The 22,602-nt window shown below is 45.3% G+C and overlaps 1 long non-coding RNA gene across 1 annotated transcript in view; it reads left to right on the top strand.

Annotated features, from left to right (window-relative positions):
• Positions 1-4,561: 4,561 nt before the first annotated feature.
• The window catches only part of LOC142288097 (uncharacterized), an 89,700-nt gene continuing 71,659 nt past the window's right edge, over positions 4,562-22,602 (top strand). Inside the window, exons 1-2 of the long non-coding RNA XR_012748976.1 lie at positions 4,562-4,983; positions 15,170-15,247. This is a non-coding gene — a long non-coding RNA (uncharacterized LOC142288097). The remainder of the gene's footprint in view (positions 4,984-15,169; positions 15,248-22,602) is intronic.

Here is a 22,602-nt window from a genome sequence, read left to right as displayed (position 1 = left end):
TTATGATTAGTGATGGGCGGACCCGGACTGTAAAAGTCCAGATCCACACGGTATCAAAAGTACCCAGGTGCCGGATCCGGGCCCTGAGTTTTCAGAGAACTACAGCTAATGATACGGATCTGTCAACTAAGGAAATAAAATAAAAATGGAGGAAAAATAAAAATAAAGCAAACACGCAATACTTACCAAGACTCCGGTACAGCTTTAATTGTTTCCCGGCTACTCATTCTACTTCCGGAGCCACTCATTTATCTTCATGCATATTCACTGCTTCCCCCACCAGCAGTCCTGGCATCTGTGATTGGTTGCAGTCAGACATGCAACCAGCCTGTGTGACAGCATCTGGCTGTTTGCCATCACAGACCCCATCTGAGGGTCACTATTGTAGTAAAAAAATATATTGGTTTAGGGTCCTCCTATATTATGATACCCAGCATAGATAAAGGCCACGGCTACAGGCTGCAGTCCCCAGCTGTTTGCTTATCTTGGCCGTATATCAAAATAAGTGTAATTGCATACAAACATAGTTTTTTTAAATTATTTAAATAGATAATTTTAAAAAATGGTGTGAGGTTCACCCCCCCCCCAAATTTGATACCCAGCCACGATAAGCCCGACATCTGGGTGCTGATATTCTCAGGCTGGGGAAGCCCATGTTTGTTGGCCCCCCCAGCCTAAAAATAGCAGCCTACAGCCACCCAGGATTGTCGCATCCATTAGATGTGACAATCCTGGCAGTTTATCTGGCTCATCCCGATTGCCCTGATGCTTTGCCAATCAGGGTAACAAGAGGTTAATGACAGCTTACAGCTGCCACTAAGCCATAGATTAGTGATAGGAGGCATCTATGAGACCTCCATTACTAACCTGTAAGTGAAAAGAAATAAACACAAACACACAAAAAATCCTGTATTTGAAATAAAATATAACCCCCAAAACACCCAGGTCTGACGTAATCCACACAAGGTCCCACAATTATTCCAGTTCTGTTACATGTGAAGTGACAGGAGGCAGCCATAGAACAATGTGCATTTGCTATCAGGTTCAGGCAGAGACTGAGCCTCAACAATCAGTGGGGAGGTCACTCAGGTTATTTGCAAATCAAAGGAAGAAAAAAAAAAAACCCACGGTATGGCTGCGCTGCTAAAGATGAAGTTAAGGTGATGATTTTAAAGGATTTTATTATGAGTACTGTGCCACAACGCGTTTCAGGGATAAAAATTACCCCTTCCTCAGGTAGCAATAATCTTACAAAACAATATACCTTATATACATATAGTTGAAAGGTCCCCACACCCCTTAATTAATTCCACAATTGATGAAATAGGTAATTAGAGAATGATCAATCAATTGACAGGGTTTGTGGAAAGCTTAGTTGGCAGAAAAAAAAAACAAAAAAACAACACATTGCATATAATCATATTAAACCGCAATATTAAGTAAAACATATATTAGTTATATGATGAAAATACATTAGAATCGTCAATTTTAATACTGCACCATAAATAGCGCTTTGCAACAAAAATATAATGGATAAATGAATGACAAAAATCTATAAAATAGATCTGATCTTTTTAGATCTAATATTATCATTTCATTCTATTAATATTTTTCTATTGTTTCTGATTTATATTCAATTTTGATTGTTATTGATAACGTTAAAAGTTGGTGCCAATAAGGCTAGATAAACTCAGTTCTAGGGAAGAAAAATATGATAGAAAAATATAGGTAAAAGCACCAAGAGAAACCCAAGTATTCTAATTATAATTATATTCCTTTACTTATAGGGTATTTATATAAAAAATTATCTGTATTAATGGGCTATATAATAAATTAAATTAGGAAAGAACAAGTTTTATATATAAAACCTAATCTAAAAAACTCTTAAAAATGTCTATAAAAATAACTATGAAATATCTATAAAAAATATTATACAGAAAGGAACCATGGAATTATGTTAGAGGATACTCCAAAGGTGTATAAGGAGGGGGTAGAGGATACTCTGTACTATATTTTTTATACTATTTTTTTATGGCATTTTAATTATCTACCCCCTCCTTATACACCTTTGGAGTATCCTCTAACATAAGTACAGAGTATCCTCTACCCCCTCCTTATACACCTTTGGAGTATCCTCTAACATAATTCCATGGTAAACATGTAAACATCCCGCCCACCTCCTTCCTTCCGTATTGCAGCCGGGACGCAGGTAGGAGATGTTCCTCGCTCCTGCGACTTCACACACAGCGATGTGTGCTGCCGCTGGAGCGAGGAACAATATCGGTCCGTCGCGTCAGCGTAATTATGGAATTCGCTGACGCTACACCGATGATACGATTACAACACTTTTGCGCTCATTAATCGTATCATCTAGGATTTACACACTACGATGCCGAGAGCGACGCAGGAAGTGCATCACTTTCGACATGACCCCACCGACATTGCACCTGCGATGTCGTAGTGTGCAAAGTACCCCTTAGTTATCACTTTTTCTTTGTTACATGGTCTCCATTATGCTGGAAAAAGCATTGTTCATCACCAAATTGCTCCTGGATTGTTGTTAAAAGTTGATATTGGAGAAGGTTTAGATCCCATTCTTTTATAATGGCCATGGTCTTAGGAAAAATTGTGAATAATCCCATCAAGGGACGAAAAGACACCACACATGAATGTCCTCAGGATTCATAACTATTCGCATGACACAGGACTCATAGTAGTGCTCACCCTTTCTTTTCTGGGCAATCATTCTTCCAGATGTCCATAACAGTCTGGAACACTTAGGCGGGCTTTGCACACTACGACATCGCAGGTGCGATGTCGGTGGGGTCAAATTGAAAATGACGTACTTCTGGCATCGCACGCGACATCGTAGTGTGTAAAGACTCGATGATACGATTAACGAGCACAAAAGCGTCGTAATCGTATCATCGGTGCAGCGTCGGCGTAATCCATGATTACGCTGATGCGACGGTCCGATGCTGTTCCTTGTTCCTGCGGCAGCACACATCGCTGTGTGTGAAGCCCCAGGAGCGAGGAACATCTCCTACCGGCGTCACTGCGGCTTCCGTTGGATATGCGGAAGGAAGGAGGTGGGCGGGATGTTTACATCTCGCTCATCTCCACACCTCCGCTCCTATTGGCCGCCTGCCGTGTGACGTCGCAGTGACACCATACGACCCGCCCCCTTAATAAGGAGGCGGGTCGCCGGCCAGAGCGACGTCCCAGGACAGGTGAGTCCATGTGAAGCTGCCGTAGCGATAATGTTCGCTATGGCAGTTATCACAAGGATATCGCCGCTGCGACAGGGGCGGGGACTATTGCGCTCGGCATCGCAGCATCGGCCTGCGATGTCGCAGCGTGCAAAGTGTCCCTTAGGGTCTTCATCAGAGATAGTAACTTTACCCCATCCTCTGTAGTCCAATTGCTGTGTTTTTTGGAACTTCTCCCAATATTCCAGGAGCAATTTGGTGATGAACAATGTATTTTCCAAAATAATGTAGACCATGTCACAAGGCAAAAGAGATAACAAAATGGCTCGGTGAATAAAACATTGACATTTTGGGTTTGGGTAGTTCCTAAATCTTATCACATTGAGAACCTTTGGTCCATCCTCAAAAACTAGGTGGAGAAAAAAAACAGAAATTGGGATAATTTCTAAGCATTGATTAGACAAGAATGGGTCAACAGTCAGGATTTGGCCCAGAAACGGATATCCAGTTATCGGGGACGAATTGCAGAAGTCTTGGAGAAAAATAAAAGTCAACACTATAAATATTGAGTCTTTGCATAAACTTAATGTGTTTATCAATTCAACAAAACTTTAAAAACGTATGAAATGCTAATAATTGTACATCAGAAACTATTGAAACACATCTGCCGAAAAGGTCTAAAACCACTAAAGAAGTAAACTTTGCAAAACAAAAATTTGTGTCAGTCTCAAAACTTTTTGGCAGTGACTAAACTTTCTTGATGACAGGTATTAAATTTTATCTTGACAGTATCGTAGAGTTTGCCAACAGGGAATTGGTAGGTGCTGTATATTCCCTGGTTCCTATGTGGTTCTGTCAAAGAGCTATAAGTATTAAAGTGTTCAGAATTGTGAATGTGGTTATGTTGTTGGGCTGCTAAAAGTCTTTTGTCTCCTATACTGCATTTTATACATTTTTTTCTAAACTGGTATATACAGCTGCCCCCGTAAAACAGAAGTTAAGGTGGCAGAGATATAAAGTCTAATAAAAAAAAAGTCTCAATGCATGAAGGCTGCAAGGATTCCAAGCAAAACTATTAATTCAAGCAGAGTTCTAGCAAGGTCAGATACAAAGCAAACACAAGTTCACTATGATTCAGGCTCCATTCCGCGAAGATAACTGAACTGCCAATGAACTGATGGAAAGTCGGTGTTTACTGTGTGATAGCGAGTGCCTATATACACACAAGCACGCAGCGCACTGCTGCTAACTGTAATAGGGCTTGTAGAAAAGTCATAAAGAATTCACTGAGATCATTTATGAACTCCACATACAAGTGTGGCAGGGGAATTTTCAGAAAAGTACCATGAAAAGATGGTATTTCGAGAAAGGAGAGTCTTACAGAAGTTGTATGTAGAAATGAGTGACTATCCCTAAATTCATTTCCGGCCTATTCTCTTAATCCCCTGACAGATTTTAATTATTTTGGAATCTAAAGTGCCCTGATTTCTACCGGACCCAAATAATTCAACTCACTCGACAAAAGCTTACCCCTCGCTTATCCTGTTGCTGCTTCTACTAGATTAATTCTCCTCTTGCTTTGGTTATTTGGTCTTCCTGTGTAAGGTCTTCTACCCAGGATACTGATTAGGCCTCAAAATGTAGTCCCATGTGTCATTTCCTCAAGAACATGTCATGGGTACCTATTCAATACTGGAATACCAAGCTTGGGAAGATCAAGTCAAAGACCCAAAGTGAGTGGAGGACCAAGCAGGGAGCTACAACTGAAGAACAGGTGAGTCTAAAAATTGTCATTTTGTTTTCAACCCCTTAACAGCCCCGTAGACATTCTTGCACAAATAGTGCCATACCTGTCCATCGGTCGTGTGTGGCATTGCACTTTAGCAGAGATAAGATACAATAACAGACACAATCCATATATATTTCATGCACCTCCTAGATTAAAGCAGCCATGGTTTTCTAATCTTGAACAAGAGAGAAACAATGGTTAGCCGGTCATTCTGAGATTTCTTTCCAGTATCTACTTTTTACATTTTTTTCTGAAAAGTGCTCACTTGAAGTGTTTTAAGTTTCAGAAAACCCATTTTATTACACTTTATTTGGATTTTGTTAGCTAACCTATGGGATCCAATGTTCAAGATTCTCACTCCTTAACCAGAATAGAGAGTAGATTCCAAGGGAGCCTCACTCTTTCTCTCAAGAGGTCCCGTTTCATCCTACATTACACCCAGAATGGGTATAGTGTAATGCCTAATTTCTCCTGTTGTAATGCTGCAGAGAAATTGAGCAATTTCACCTCCTTGGTTCACTCTGTGACTTTGGTTTTGACACAGGATCTTTTTTTAACAAATTGGGATTGTTCAACATAGAAACCTCAGAAGATGTTGTAGAAGGTTTTGTGAGTTGGGAAACCAGCAATGCCTAAAATGAAATTAAGAAGCATTTATTAAGTCAAAGACCTTAGGTGCACATTTGAGCTTTCTAACTTAAAGAAGACCTGTTACCTGTTCAAAAGTTTGACAATGCTCATAGCGTAACATGCAGAGTACCCAAAAGACACACCCCAGAGGATCCTGTAAGCTACACCCTCTTGTAAACGGGAGAGTCGAGCAGATATTTTGAAATTCAAATTTTTTGACTTTACACCAAACTTTCACCAAGGTTTGATTTGCAAGTGAATAAGTATGTGGAAATCTTGGCCATCACACCATGGCCATTTTCCGTATTTTTCATTTTTGCTTTTTCCACACCGTGTTCCAAGAGCCATAACGTTCTTATTTTTCCAGCAACATAGCCATATGAGCATTGTTTTTTGTGGGTTGTACTTTATAAAGAGTCCTTTCAGTGTATTATATACTGCATTGAAAATTAGGGAAAAAATTCCAAGTGAGGAGAAATTGAAAAAAAAGGTCAATTCCACAATGTTTGGAGAGGGTTTATTTACCATGTTCACTATATGATAAAACTGACTGTGCTTTAATATTCTACAGGTCAGTACAAATATGTAAATACCAAACATGTATAGTTTGTTTTATTTAACTGATGAAAAAAATCAGAAATTTATAAGAACTTTGTTTTTTGCTTTTGTCACCATTTTGTGACACTCGTAAATTTTTTATTTTTTTGAGATCCCGTGCTGTGTGATCGTCCATTTTTTGTGCCCTGAGCTGACATTGTTACTGTCATCATTCTTCAGTAGGTAGAATGTTTTTATCGCCTGTTGACCATGGATGACCCTGGGTGCTTTTTAATGGGGAGTATTTACAGGGGAGATTAACACTAGAACTACTGAGGTAGTCAATTTGACTAGTTTGCACCATGTATTTCTATATAGGTTTCACGAGTCCAGTAGTTCTAGTGTTAAAGTAGTTTTTGTGACGCAACCTGCAGGTTGCGGTTAAGATGGTGGAACCGCCGCTGCTGGGTTGGTTAACTCTAGGGCTGGTGGTAATAGCAGCTGTGGTGGTAGGCCCTCCGCAGGTAGGGATGAGCCCGGGAGATGTATGATGGACACTTTCGTTGAATAAGGGAGGCCACACCGGGGGTTGCAGTTTAACAGTTCTTTACTCACGGTTGGGCCCTTGGATGGCTGGTTCAGGTCCCTGTATTTCCAGTGCCAGTTTGATGACTCGGTTGTTCTGTCCCCAGTACCCTCAGTGTGGTTGGGTCCCCGTAGCTTGAAGCAGTTTTGGGGCCCCGACAGTCTTTTGGCAGTCTCCTTGTCCATTCAGTGGGCAGTGTGTGCTCTGTAGGGCTGGTCTGTGGTTCCGATCCCTGATCCTTGCTTTACTGCTGATGCCCCCGGATTTGTGGGTCAGTGAGGTCCGTGAAGGTCCCCTCACTGTGCAGGTATTTGCCAGGCCGTATTAAACTGATGCCTGACCTAGGGCCCTGTGCCCCATCGGTGCTCTGGTCCCAGCGGTACTCGGGTGTACCTGCCCTGGCGACCACTCTCATGTGCCCCCGGGCCACCGTTACACGACCCAGCTCTAGGCACATCTCTACTCTCCACTCTCCATTCTTGACTGCTTGCAGTCTCCTTCCACCAGGCTGTCTAGTCCCCTGGACTGGCTCCGCCTTCTAGGTGGCCATCCCCTGTGGGTGTCTAACTAGCCAATTACCCCTGGTGTGGAGTCGAAACTGGGAGTTTAGTGTGTGCTGGTGTCACTGACACTGGTGTTCCAGGTCCCTGGGAGTAGGCCCTCAATCCTGGTGAGGATGCAGTACCTAGTAGTGCCCTGAGTGGCTCAGGGGCGCTACACAACAGCGAAAAAAACCACGTAATTCTGGATTTTTTTTCTCGTTACTCTGATAGATCAAACATTTCTGAACACAGCAATATCAAATATGTGTAATTGTTATAGTTTTATTTTCAGTGGGACAAAAAGGGGTAATTTGAACTTTTGTGGGGGGTTCATATTTTTATTTTTTTTTTCGATGCAAAAGGAAGCAGAGGGGTCTCATTAAATGATATGGAATCTGTTTGCTGTCTATTTTTAGAATGGAAAAAAATGTTCTGCACGAGGGATTTATTATAACAAAGTGTATAGAGACGGACACCAATATAATCAATGGGGTCCCCTTTGGTTCTGTTTGCATAGCTGACGCACAGGATCAATATTTTAGTTTGTCTCCTCTTAAAGCGGGGAAGATGTGAATAGAAACGTACAGTTTCTGGTTTTTGGCCTCAGTGTTCTTTTTGTACAGGTAAAATATATCTTCGTACCATGTTAGTCAGTAGAGATAAAAAATTGTTTAAAAGAACTGAAGTCCTCAGTGGTTGATACCTTTTAATGGCTAACTGAAAAGATGGTAATAACTGCAAGCTTTCCAGACTACGCAGGTGTCTTCTTCAGGCTCAATATAACACAAAATCTGAATCACATATTTATACACAGCAGGACATAGAATGGGGCAGTAAATAAAACAAGTTATGTGAAGCAGAACTATTACTATGGCAAGAAGACAAACAGGTAGATCTACCTGTGGCCAAACATTTTTGTAACCCAGACCACAGCATCATGGACATGAAATTGCTGGTTTTGAAAGGAAATTTCAAGTCCCAGAGAGATAGGAGACTATGGGAGTACAAACTTAAGTTATGATGACCTTTGACACATTCAGAGCAGGAATGAATGTGTCACATGGATTCATGTCTTTTTACATCAATTAAGAGATGTGCTCCTCTGACCATCCAGGGGCATCACAGCCCTGGACCAGACCCTGATCAGAGGACAATAAAACTTTCACACTGAGCTGCAGCAATATTTATGGCCACAACAGTTTGCCCCCTGCCATAGTGATAGTTCTGCTTCACATAACTTGTTTTATTTACTGCCCCATTCTATGTCCTGTTGTGTATAAATATGTGACTCTTCAGATTTTGTGGTATATTGAGTCTGATGAAGAGACCTGAGTAGTCTGGAAAGCTTGCTATTATTACCATCTATTCAGTTAGCCATTAAAAGGTATCAACCACTGAGGACTTCAGATCTTTTAAACAATTTTTTGTTCTTTTTGTAGAAATATAAGCAAGAATATGATTTTTAGATCAAGAAAATTACAACAAAAAGCAATTTGGAGATTATCCTGGCCTTATACTTGAGTTTAGTAGTTATATCACATATGTCCCTACTGATCTAGCATATTATCTAGGTTACATAAACCTTTATACAGTATCTCAGGAAAATCCACTGGGAAGAGACCATACCTGCTAAAGGGGAACCAGGGGAACAACATTTCCTTCCACTTCTATGACAAATGCAGTTTTCAATTCAATCCTTGTAAAATGATCTCAAACATAACTTTTATATGGGTTTCAGAAACAATGATTTTATTAGCAGAGTTTACTCTTTGAAGCATCTCCTATGCTGCCAGTGCAAATGTTCCGACAATGACTATGAGGGCATGACCCTATCACCTCCCAAACTCATCTGTCAATGACAGCTGTTGGGTGAGGCCCTGAAATGTACAAAAACAGCCTTTAAAATGACGAGCTGACAACTTAAGGTTTTTTTTTCTATAGTGACAGACCTGGTTACTTTAGGAGAGTAGCAGCGTCAGCTATCTTGATGGAAAACATTATTGTATCCTTGCTGACCAGTAATTCTGTTAGGTGTTAACACATTAACCTCTGGCCTGACAAAGTTAATTAAAGGGAACCAATCACCAGGATTTACGTATATAACCTAAAGCCAGGCTGATTCTCTACATACCATTAGTGGTCAGCTCGGATGTTTAGGTTTTCAAATCCAAGAAAGTAAAGTTTAAAAAAATTGGCAGCTGCTTGTGTGACGCCCTGGCCTATCAGGTCGTCACAGGGTATTGTGCAATCTGCCTTCTGCATGATATCCCCCTCCTTCTTGGTTACGGGTCCCTGGCCTTTGGTGTTGCTAAAAACCAGCCAATCGAAATCCTAGGAACACTCTGCACCACACCCACCAGACACACCAATGGGTAGCCTGAAGGAAATAGGGCTGCCCACTTAGGGGATTGGTTAGGGAGAGTCAGGAGTGTCAGGAGCAGTCAGTTGAGTGGTGACTCTCGTGAGGAGAGGTCACAAGTCGGTTGGAGGAGGTCAGGAGCTGGGCTCCTTGCTAATACTAGGTGGCAGACATTGGTCTGGGCCTGGTAGGAGCTGGAACCCCAGTCGCATGTGATCGTGACAAGGGGCACGGACTGTTGAGGAGGGCAGCCGGTGGCCTTGTGCCATCTCCGGGCAGGGGCCAGGGCACGACGGGGTACGTGGACCCTAGGCTGGGAAGTAGCTTCAAGCGTCCTGGTAATTCACCAACCGACGAGGACGGAGCCTTCAAGATCCGTTCTCCACCCGCTCCAAAATCGGGGTACTAGCGCAACGAGGGGGATAGGACATTACCCATATACAGTCCAGAAAATCCCAAGCGTGAACCCTGAGAGCAAGCTCACTCCGTTAGCCATACGGGTGAGCGGGACCAGACTAGTTCTATACAACAGGGGCGAACCAGTAAAGAAGGTGCCAAGGGAAAGGTCACAGGCCAACAAGCAACACCATCGGGCATGGGATCCAGGTGTGCTCCCTCCCAGCTGCAGCGGTACTCAGAATTTCGGTTTATAAGTTGTCGGTGTCAGCGTTATTGGACTGAGTACGCAGTGACCCTTTGCTCCCCAACGGTATCCCTACACTACCATCATCGTGCCCCGGGGCATTCCCCCTACCCACGGAGGGGTTAAACACCTGGCTGCCATCCCATCGCCATCGGGCGCTCCCAACAGCAGCGGTGGTACTCCACCTTACACACCGTGGGTGGCGTCACAAACTCTAAACACAAAACCCCCTGTAAATACCCCCTTTTTATTTCGAGTGGCCGCACGACCCCTCCTGGGTCCAGAGACCCCTTGAGCCACCACGCATCCGGATCCGAGCAGTCTTGGCTGCTGATGCTGGGGTGGTACACTTGAGTGGCAGTTGCAATGTTAGAGTTAGCATTAATATTATACAAACAATTTACTTTGTTGCAGGACCTGTGTGAGGTCATACCCATGTAACCTGGTATCCAGCTTTGTTGGCTGGTCACATGGGTATTGTGTCGCCCTGGGCAAGCCAGGGGACACAGGTCACACACCACCACACCCTACATCCCAGGTAGGCACATCTAAGCTGAACCAAAAATCCTTGTTGCCTTCCTCCAGAGACTGATGATTCACACAAGGGGGTGGGCCAGGCGGTTGGCTCCGCCCACCGAGGAGATCACAGTTCTGGAGGCGGGAGAAACCAGGCAGTCTAGTCAGGGAGGAGGAAGTGGAAGGAGTGGAGGAGTAGCCCAGGCAGGGCTTGAGCAAAGAGCTAAGTAAAAGTGAAGGAAAGAAAAGTAGTAAAGGAGGAAAGCAGGAGTGGTGACAGAACAGCAAGAGTGTGTAAAGCCTGAAGAGTCCAGCTAAGTGCAGGGCAGGTCAGCAAGGTCAGCAACGGCGGTGACTGTCTGGAGGGGGACCGTTTGGAAGTTCCTGGAAGGACCCCGTAGGCTGTGTGCCCGGTGGTCTGGAGCAGTGTTCCGAAGGACAGTCAGCACCAGGGCAGGGGCCTCTCGGACCCCGGCAAGGCTTGGAGTCGCCGTAAATTGCCGAATCCGTCAGTGAAGGGGACGTAGATCCCCCAACAACCAAGTCCCGAGTGGAGGCAACAGCCCAACCTGTACAACAGAGACACCGCCACCACCAGGGCACCAGTTTCTGAGGGCCAGCGCCTGCGGGCAAAGAGTAGAGCTCCCCCGGTCCAGCTTGAAGCCGGGGAGCGGGTTACCGGTGGCGACCCATCGCAACCAACAAGTACACAAAGGTGCAAGGAAGAGGGACATCACCGTCACCTACTGGGAGAGCAATTGCAGCCGTCCGTGGGACCGTCTTACCAGCCGTTTGGTTTACCGTACAAACTGTGTCATCGTCTCAGGCTGAGTGAGTACCACAGTGCCGCAAGGCACAGCGCTGCCCCCGTGTCCCTGCGCCCACCAGGCCCTGCATCCCCCAAGCCATCACCGGGCCCCGGGATCACCAACCCCTACCCACGGAGGGGCAACACAACACCTGGCTGCTCCGCATCACCATCCCCGGGATCCCTATATAGAGCAGCGGAGGTGAAATCACCACAACCGTGGGTGGCGTCACGGACTATAAACAATCCCCACACCCAACAAACCCCTTTCACTCACGGGCGAGGAGTGCCGCTCGAGAAACCCCCGGGATCCGGCCTACAGCTCGAGCCACCACTGAGCAGCGGCCGCCGGACCCGAGCAGAAGGGGTGAGCGTAGTGTGCTGACACCCTCCTCCCCGCCCGCGACAACTTGGCGTCACGAACAGGATCTTACCGCTCTGCCGTTTGGTAGAGGTGCGCCTTGTTACCGCCGGAGGTATCCGTCACAAAAATTTCAGAAGCCTCCATCTTTGGCGCGAAAAGTTCCCGCTCGAGCGTCTTCTCGAGCAGTAGAGGCGCGAAGGCCAAAACCCCGCCCCGAGAGAGGAGGGGCCAAAAAGAGCTAAGGGGGACGCGATGGCGGCTGGACGCATGTAGCTGCGGCTATAAAAGCAGGGACGCCAGGACTCTGCAGACTGACTGGGTTCCTGGAAAGCACGACTGCCGAGATGTCCGCCCCACCTAGTTCTGCAGAGACTACCGAGCCGGTGTCTGGAACAGCAGCATGGTTGAGAGCCCGGGCGGCGGGGATCTGCCGTCGCTACCAGAGCCAGATCGGCGGGCTGATGGAGCAGTGGGCCGCGGAGGTAGAGGCCCTAGTTGCTGTGGCGCGAGTGTATGGAGTGGAGGCCGTGATGGAGGAGCTGGAGAATGACCCACGCCCCTGTGTCCCCGAGGGACCGGTCGCTGCAGCTGAGGGACCCGGTCTACCCCTGGCTCCTGTGTTACCTCCGTCCTGCTCGCTCGCGCGCTGCACCGCACCTGGCCCGTCGGGTGTGCCTCCCTCTGTGACTGCAGCGGGGGCAGAAGATAGCGACTCCGGGCCTGACACCGAGCCTGTGTCAGAAGAAGAGGAGGGGGTCGTTGCCCTGTCTGGCATGGAGGCCACTTATGTTCCCCGAGCCGGGGGCAACGGGTATCGAGCGGCCCTTCCACGTCGTGCTTGCTACGCACTGGAGGGGCTGGTGCCCGTGTCCTTCCACCCCGAACCGGGTGAGGAGGACGAAGACATCGAGTAGGGCAGCGGATGCCTGCAGCACCGTCCCCGTTGGGACCAACAGCTTGTTTGTTAGTTTGAAAGTTCTGCCAATGAAGAAATGATTATACCGAGTACTTTACCTGATTTGCTTGTGATTTGAAACCGGCCGGAGCCGGCACCGTTGTCCCCGTGGGGACCGTTTAAAAAGTTTTGCATGGGAACTATCCATGGACAAGCCCGTGAACTTGCAGGGCACCCACAGACGTAAGTGGCTTGTAAATATGTTGTTTGCCGTTACCGTTTTCCGCAATGCCGCCTCCGGAGAGGCAGGTTGGAGGGAGGGCCCTCAGCAGAGCAGGCTTGGGCCCAGCCACCAAAGGAACCGGTGGCTACCCTCTGGAGGGAAGGACAGATCCCGCTCGGGTACCGTGTGCTGGACTGTGGGTCAAGGGGTGCTGCCTGGGTTTTAGGGGCAGCATCAGGGCCAGGTTGCTTGGGTGGGAGAGAGCGGAAACCGTAACCGTAAACCGTTATGCAATGTTAAAGAAATGAGCCTCCCGTCTTGGGAAGAGTTATTAAAAATGTAAATATGTTGATTATTATGTTATCTTTTTACAGAAAAATAAATCCGCTGTTGGACGGCAGCCCGCGGACGGTCTGCAGTTTGCTAAGGGGGAATGTGTCGCCCTGGGCAAGCCAGGGGACACAGGTCACACACCACCACACCCTACATCCCAGGTAGGCACATCTAAGCTGAACCAAAAATCCTTGTTGCCTTCCTCCAGAGACTGATGATTCACACCAGGGGGTGGGCCAGGCGGTTGGCTCCGCCCACCGAGGAGATCACAGTTCTGGAGGCGGGAGAAACCAGGCAGTCTAGTCAGGGAGGAGGAAGTGGAAGGAGTGGAGGAGTAGCCCAGGCAGGGCTTGAGCAAAGAGCTAAGTAAAAGTGAAGGAAAGAAAAGTAGTAAAGGAGGAAAGCAGGAGTGGTGACAGAACAGCAAGAGTGTGTAAAGCCTGAAGAGTCCAGCTAAGTGCAGGGCAGGTCAGCAAGGTCAGCAACGGCGGTGACTGTCTGGAGGGGGACCGTTTGGAAGTTCCTGGAAGGACCCCGTAGGCTGTGTGCCCGGTGGTCTGGAGCAGTGTTCCGAAGGACAGTCAGCACCAGGGCAGGGGCCTCTCGGACCCCGGCAAGGCTTGGAGTCGCCGTAAATTGCCGAATCCGTCAGTGAAGGGGACGTAGATCCCCCAACAACCAAGTCCCGAGTGGAGGCAACAGCCCAACCTGTACAACAGAGACACCGCCACCACCAGGGCACCAGTTTCTGAGGGCCAGCGCCTGCGGGCAAAGAGTAGAGCTCCCCCGGTCCAGCTTGAAGCCGGGGAGCGGGTTACCGGTGGGGACCCATCGCAACCAACAAGTACACAAAGGTGCAAGGAAGAGGGACATCACCGTCACCTACTGGGAGAGCAATTGCAGCCGTCCGTGGGACCGTCTTACCAGCCGTTTGGTTTACCGTACAAACTGTGTCATCGTCTCAGGCTGAGTGAGTACCACAGTGCTGCAAGGCACAGCGCTGCCCCCGCGTCCCTGCGCCCACCAGGCCCTGCATCCCCCAAGCCATCACCGGGCCCCGGGATCACCAACCCCTACCCACGGAGGGGCAACACAACACCTGGCTGCTCCGCATCACCATCCCCGGGATCCCTATATAGAGCAGCGGTGGTGAAATCACCACAACCGTGGGTGGCGTCACGGACTATAAACAATCCCCACACCCAACAAACCCCTTTCACTCACGGGCGAGGAGTGCCGCTCGAGAAACCCCCGGGATCCGGCCTACAGCTCGAGCCACCACTGAGCAGCGGCCGCCGGACCCGAGCAGAAGGGGTGAGCGTAGTGTGCTGACACCCTCCTCCCCGCCCGCGACAGTATGACCTTACACAGGTCCTGCAACAGACAAAGTGAATCGTTTGTATAATACTTATGCTAATTCTAACAGGGGGAGGAGATAATTATGAATATATTATCTGCTCCATTGCAACTGACACTCAACACGCAGCTAATTTTATCAAATTTACCTTTTTGGATTTCAAAACCTAAACATCCGAGCTGACCACTAAATGAATGTATAGAATCAGCCTGATAGTACCAGTATAGCACTGGCTTTAAGTTATATATGAAAATCCTGGTGATTGGTTCCCTTTAAAGCAAATAGTCACCATTTCACACTTTATTGTTTTTGGTTTCTCATAGTATATTTATACATTTCTTAACCTATCCTAAAAATGTTCTTTATTTTGCTATTTAGATCTCCAAATTCATACTATTGGTTTACTGTTTAAATTGTACGCAATGACCACACCCACACCCTCTTATGGTGGTGCAGGTAAGTTGATTTTTTTTTCATTTCTCCTCTTTTTTCATTTCATTTAATCCCTTCCCGACCTAGGACGTATATATACATACGTCTCCAGTTGCAGTGGTCTTCCCCACACATGTCTGTGATCTGATCAGCAGACATATGTGGTTAACAGGCTGAGATGGATCCGTGATCCACCTATGCCTCTTAACCCCCTTAGGTCGCGCTGTCAAAATCTGACAGCACGATCTACGAGGATTCGTGCTGTTCCCCGCTACCTTCACGGGGTGGCAATGGGTTGCCATGACCGGGCGGGGTCACATGATGATCCCTTTCGCTGTCATGACATATTTCTGAATGCCGGCAGATCACCGGGAGCTCACAGTAACACAGCATGAAGCACCGCTCTAATCAGGAGAAGCGATTAGATTAACCATTCCCCAATTGGGACTAGTAAAATCAATAAAAAATGTAAAAAAAAAGTTCAAATCACCCCCCCCCTTTTGCCCCATTGAGAATAAAAGAATAAAAAAAACACACATATTTGATATCGCCGTGTTTAGAAATGCCCAGTGTATCAAAATATAAAATCAATTAATCTGATCGGTAAAGGGCGTAGTTAGAAAAAAAATCGAAACACCAAAATTACGTTTTTTTGTCGACGCAACATCGCATTAAAATGTAATAACAGTAGATCAAAACATTGCATCTACGCAAAAATAACATAATTAAAAATGACAGCTCAAGACAAAAAATAAGTCGTCACTAAGCCTGAGATCCTGAAAAATGAGAACGCTATGGGCCTCGGAATATGGCAGCAAAAACGCAATTCTTTTTTACAAACTTCTGAATTTTTTTTCACTACTTAGATAAAAGTAAAATTATAAATGTTTGGTATCTACAAACTCGCACCAACATGAGGAATCATTGACCCAGGTCAGTTTTACCATAGAGTGAACATGACAAATAAAAAAAAACACAAAACAATTGTGCAATTGTACTTTTTTGGGCATTTTTCTCACACTTAGAATTTATTTTTACCATTTTCCAGTACAATATGGGGCAGAATGAATGGTGTCATTCAAACGTACAACTCGTCAAACAAAAGACAAGCCCTCATATGCCAATATTGAGAAATAAAAAAAACTTATGGCTCTTGGAATAACGGAAGCAAAAAAATGAAAAAGAATAATGGAAAATCGTCCGGGGTTGAAAGCGTTTTAAACAGGCACAGTCATCTAAGCAAAATTGATATAAATTAACTGTACAAGCAAATAAAAAATAATTTTTAATATAATTTTCAAGGAATAAATTCCACTTTCTTCACTTATGATCAACTATATCTCCTCTCATTGATCCCTGAACCCATAATTTACTCTCAAATACCTAGGAAGATGAGTGTGAGATTATCAAGGTACATGCTGCATAAAGAAGTCTGTAGAGAGGGTAGGTCTATGTTACAGCTACAGAATAAGAGGCATAGAAAGTGGCACCAATTCGAGTGCTGTATAATAAAAATAATATTCCTCATAACCATCTATAACGATATAGGTCTACGGATGCCCCAAAGGGGGACAATCCGTAGCCAGCACCTACTCCATAGCATCAATAGAAACAGGAAAACGGGAGTACTATATAGGGCAAAATCTCATGTTTATTAAGCAATGCAAATTACAAAAAACACACACGAGGACAAAAAAAATGACAATAAAGACAGCATGGAAAGGAAGAGTAACCCCAGAGTATGGGAACAACGATGGTGTCAAAATGTACAGGCACTCATATGCCAAAGATGGATTGTTGGTGTAGCACAATGTAACTGTTATGGACAAAAACAATGTTTATACAAATGCCCCAGAGTGGAGAGGACAGTATACAACCTAAACGGCATGCTGATCATAAAGTGTCAAAAAAAGTGCACACAGTGGCAGATAGGCATGTGAATCACACTGTCCAAAGGGTATATATCAAAACACATATGGTAAAGTGCTAAGTGCAAAAGAAATTTGTCCCAAATCAGGGGATCCCCCAATGAAAATGCTCCCAGACCATCCTACGTACGTTTCGCCAGAAATAAATACCCATGTGGTTAGGGCTTCATGAGGGAAAAGAGGCGATCACACAGGCGTCCAAAACAAGAGTTTATAAATTGCCTGCTCGTTCCTTTGTTCCAGGTGTACCGCTGGATAATGGAGGCTCATTGGAAGAGCTGCCGCCTACAAACGGAGAAGTTGTGAGTTTAAGTCTCGGGTGTCATGACCATGCCCTGCTAGCCCGCCGTCCTGCAGAGCCAGCCTTTGCTCTGCGAGACGGTCTCCTGTAGAGCTGGCTTACCCTTTTTGGTCCCCTCCGGGTTTTCGGCCTCTCTCTGACCTCTGGACCTCGATTTGGACTCCCCTCCACTTTATTATGGAGCCAACCCTGCTGCGGCGCTGCCAGTGATATTTCCGGTTTTGGCAAGTACTCGGCTCTGATCTGCTTGTGACTTCCCTGATCCTGTCCCACTAATGTTCCCCTCCTCCAACTCTCCCGACTTCCTCGCTCTGCCCGTGTCTGTGTGACGGCCTGGCAAAACCAGGTAGTCACAGATAGGCCCCTTCACAACACCATCCCCCACTTAGGAAACACACAGCTGACCTGAAACCCTAGTCACCCCCCTTTAGGGAAAGATAGTCCCACCAGTGGGCGGGACCAGGTGGTTGGACATGCCCACCCAGGGGTCTAGACAGCCTGGGGTGGGAAAACAGTTAGTCTAGTTTGTAGTTCAGTTTGTAGAGGAGTGTGGGCTGGAGCTAAGTGTAGCTCCAGCAGAGGAAGTTCAAGTTGAACGGTGCCAGGGTGGGAGCCCTAGAATCTTGGCTAGGAGGCAGACGGTGGTCTCCGTCAGCAGGAGACGGGAAGACGGCTCAGCAGAACCGAGGTGGACCGGAACAGGGTTGTAGCCCGCCGGTACCGACACGGGGAACCGACCTGGAAACCGGAGCACAAGGGGGATACTCGGACCCTGAAGCCAGGACTGGAAACCAGTGGCCTTGTTAATTAACCGATTGAGGCCAATACTAGAGGTCCTGTCCCACCCAAAGTCCCTCATAGAAGACAACAGCCCACTGATAGGGATAAGAGGTCACCGCCAGGGCCCATAGATCCCACGGGCCAGCGTCTGCAGGCACAGCTCCTTAGGCTAAATCCAGCCGGGGACGGACTTCTGAGTTTCAGACTAGGAAGTCCACCTTACACAAAACAGTGCAGAGGAAAAGGATAGAGACCACCAGGGTAGGGGACCCGAATGCAACCGGCCGCGGCACCGGCCACTAGCACCTTGGTTTACCAGAGACTCATGTGATTCATTGACTGTGAGTAATCAAGCATCCCCTGCCGTCACTATATCCTGCACAGAGACACTGGGTCCCGGAACAACCATCCCTGCCCACGGAGGGGGTTAACATCCAGCTGCCACAACATCTCCCCCGGGTGCCACATAATAGCAGCGGTGGTGTCCCACCTCACCACACACCGTGGGTTGCGTCACAAACTTAATACGGCCTAGCACGTACATCTACGTCCCCCCTTTTTATTCGGCATGTCCGCGAGACCCCCGGGTTCGGAGACCCTCGAGCCACCACCCCAGAAGGCCCGAATCCGAGCAGCGCCGGCTGCTGGCACGGGAATGGCACACCCGCATTCTTTGACCTCTCCGTCTCCCCCTCCGTCTCATTCCCCTATTTTGTTCTGCACTTCCCGGTGTTCTGTTCTTCTCCCTCCATTTACCTCCCTATGTATTACCCACCTTCTCCTCTCATTCCAATCCCAGTTTACTTAGTTCATCCCTACCTTCTGACTGACTCACTTTGTGTACTGACTTCAGCTTGTGCTTTGACTCTGTCTCAGTTTTTACCATTGTCCTGATGTTGCCTCTCAGTGCATCGACCTTGGCCTGTTTGATTACTTTCCCCTAGGTTCTGTGCCACCTAGGGTTTTCTTCTATTAGTTCCTGTCTGGTTGTGCTTAGGCGATATCTGGTGGTTTAGCCTCGAACTGCCTCAGGTTTAGCATCACATTGGGGAGTGCATAGAAGAGAATTGTTTATTTCCCTTATGCTCATTCTGGGAGATGCTGGCCCGCACACCTAGAAGGAGTAACTACAGAGTTGGCGTGGAGAGGTGAGAGCAACCCTGACTGCTGGGACAGCAGGACTGAGCCTTAAAATGGTGACAGTCCCCCTGAATTCAGGACAGTTAGGAGCCATGACAAACCTGTAAAGCAGTTGAAAATCTCATAAAATGCTACCATTCTTTACTACAGAAGAATAATTCACATGGCAGTCTAAATGAACATTGTTTTACATTTCTTCAGGTAATTTGCATAATTTCATAGCTACAACAGTAGATCAGTGAATGAAAGCTGCTGCTGAAATACAGTAATTGTCTGCAACTGACTGTAATAGATAATCACATTCACCATACAAAGTGGTAATTATCATGGTTACAATTATTCCTATACATAGAAGGAACCTCCAACAACCGGTGCAAAAACATATAGAGTGCACAATGGAGTCCTGGAATCCTGACCATGTGATCACTTTTCATAACACATTGGGTCTGAAAGTAATGATAGTCACAGTCCTATGACATATTTTTTAATTATTCATTTTACTTTTATATTATAAGCAGCATGGTGGGTCAGTGGTTTTGTGGATTTTTGCGTGTGTTTCCTCCATGTTCTCTAGTTTCCTCTCACACTCCAAAGACATACAGATAGGGAATTTAGATTGTGAGCAACAATGTGGACAGTGATGATGACATCTGGAAGATACTGTGGAGAATGGTGCCATATAAGTGATTAAAATAAATATAACACTATCCTATTCCACGGTGCTGTACATACGTTATCATCGCAATGTTATAAGGTGCATTTATATGTAAGAATCCACTATGTGATATACATTTAGATATATTATCATATAAAATCTATATATTTTAGAGATTAATTATTGGTAAAGGTAAATCTCTGAGATATCAACGGGATTCTGAGGCTAATATTGGGTAAAAAAAACCCTTTACTTCTTATACTCGCCATAATGATGAACAAATCATGCCCCACATGACCATTTGCAGTGCAGGCTGTAGCAGAATCTATTAGGAGACTAAAACTTAAAGGTGCAAATCACAGGAATGGGTAGCAAGACATGTGGGGGAGAACCAATGGATGGAGAGTATAAGAGTACGGTATATTATTTTTTATCTACTTTTCGGCATATTTCACTTTATTCATTGCAAATTAAATGTACCCCATTAATTGAGTATATCGGTCAGAATCAAATTTCAGGAGATTCACTTAATCCAGTATATAATACAGTATATGTATCACTCTCAAGAGCCTCAAAAATGTGATGGGCAAAAAGGACCCCGACGCATGTTTCGCAGCCTCTTGCAATTCTATGGCCACTTCATCATGGGGGAAGAAATTCACTGATACTTTGTATCTTGTGATTTTTTTTTCTATTTATCCTCATTGTAAACTGGCACCACATGGTCTAGCAGGTTAGTTACTCTACTTAACCACTCTATGGTGATTTATTATGTTTGGTCATCTGACTTACAACCTGCTTGTTACTTGTTTTTGGATATATATACTTTTTACAATTATGAAACAAACATCTATCCTCAGGGTCTGTGATTGTCACCTACCACTCATTCTCCTTCCTATTTAAAGTTTTGTTCTCTATGTATGCACTGCGCACCTTGACATTTAATAAATATATTTTGGATAGCATATCTGCTCTCTGTTCTCCTTTTTTGATATGTTTCTGATGAGCTGCCAGTAACCAATCGTAGGTTTACCTACTTTTGGTTTTCCTTCAAGTATTATCCTGAGGAAATTGTTAATTAGAGTGACAACCCAGTGATCAGCACTATTTCTGATCATAAGAATATGGCAATCATGTTGCAGATAGTGCAGCAGGAAGGCGCTCATGTGTTGGGAACTTCAAAAGGAAAAGTGTTATGACTCTCCCCCCCAAACAAAAGAAATCCAGCCAAATCTGTGCTCGTAAACCCAAATACTCCTCTCCCTTCTGAGCCCCACTTTGTGCCTAAACCACATATAGCACCAACATCTTTGAGATTTCTATAGTAAGGGAGCCCACTTAATTTCTGAGGTGTATGATCTAGGCACAATGTATGGTAAGTACAACAAACTGGGCAGAACAACATACAGGGCACTATAATATACTGGATACTACAATGCAGATTAGCCATTGTTTCTCAGCAACATCCATTGCTGCTTGTTTCTGGAAAACACCCATGGAATCAAAATCGTTGAATAAAAATTGTACTCCAAGAGTCAAATAACGCTCCTTCCCTCTTGAATCCATCCATGTGGTTAAACAATACTGTACTGCTACATGTTGGGTATTTCTACATTCAGTATAAATTTTGTGACAAATTTTGGTGATAGTTTCCCTAATTTCCCTATGTGAAATTATAAAATCTGGGGCTAAAAAAAAATTTTGTGGTAAAAATATAATTCTTTTTTTTTCACCGCCCAATGGTATAAAATGCTGTAACACACTTGTGGTGTTAATTTGATCACTCCACTCCTAGATGAATTCATTGAGGGGTGTAGTTTGTAAAATGGGATTACTTATGGCGGCTCTGATATCTCATGGGGCTCTGACAATGTGACAAGGCACCCTCAAACCATTCCAGCAAAATTTGAACTCTAATGAGGCACTCCTTTCATTCTGAGCTTTGTGCTGTACCTCAGAAGTAGTTTTCAACCACGTGTGGGGTATTGGAGAACTCCTGAGAAATTGAAAAACAAACTATAATGCTTGTTTTTTCCAATTCCCCTTCTTTAAAGTTAAAAACTTGGGCCAAAGCAACATTTAAGTGGAAAAAATGATAATTTTCATTTACTCAGCCTAATGTTATACAATTCTGTGAATCGCCTGAAGGGTAAAAATGCTCACTTAGGTAAATTCCTCAAGAAGTATAGCTTCCAAAATGGGGCCACTTGTGGGGGTTTCTGCTGTTTTGGCATACAAGGGGCTACTTAAATTTGACATTGTGTTTGCAATCTATTCAAGCCAAAATGGTGCTCCTTCCCTTCTGAGTTCTGCCGTGCAACCAAACAGTAGTTTTCTACTACATATAGGGTATCTGCATACTCAAGTGAAATTGCTTAAATTGTGTGGTGCAATTTTTTTCTGCTGTTACTCTTGTGAAAATAAAAAAATTGGTGCCAAAGGAATATTTTTGTAGGAAAAAAGTGATTTTTTTTTTATTTTTATTTTCACAGCTAAACGTATAAAATTCTGTGAAGCTCTGAGGGTTCAAGGTGCTCATAACTAGAGTTGAGCGCGGTTCGAGGTTCTCCAGTTC

The sequence above is a fragment of the Anomaloglossus baeobatrachus genome, chromosome 1 (genome assembly GCF_048569485.1).
Source record: "Anomaloglossus baeobatrachus isolate aAnoBae1 chromosome 1, aAnoBae1.hap1, whole genome shotgun sequence".
NCBI classification, from domain to species: domain Eukaryota; kingdom Metazoa; phylum Chordata; class Amphibia; order Anura; family Aromobatidae; genus Anomaloglossus; species Anomaloglossus baeobatrachus.
This window is presented reverse-complemented; position numbering and strand designations above follow the sequence as displayed.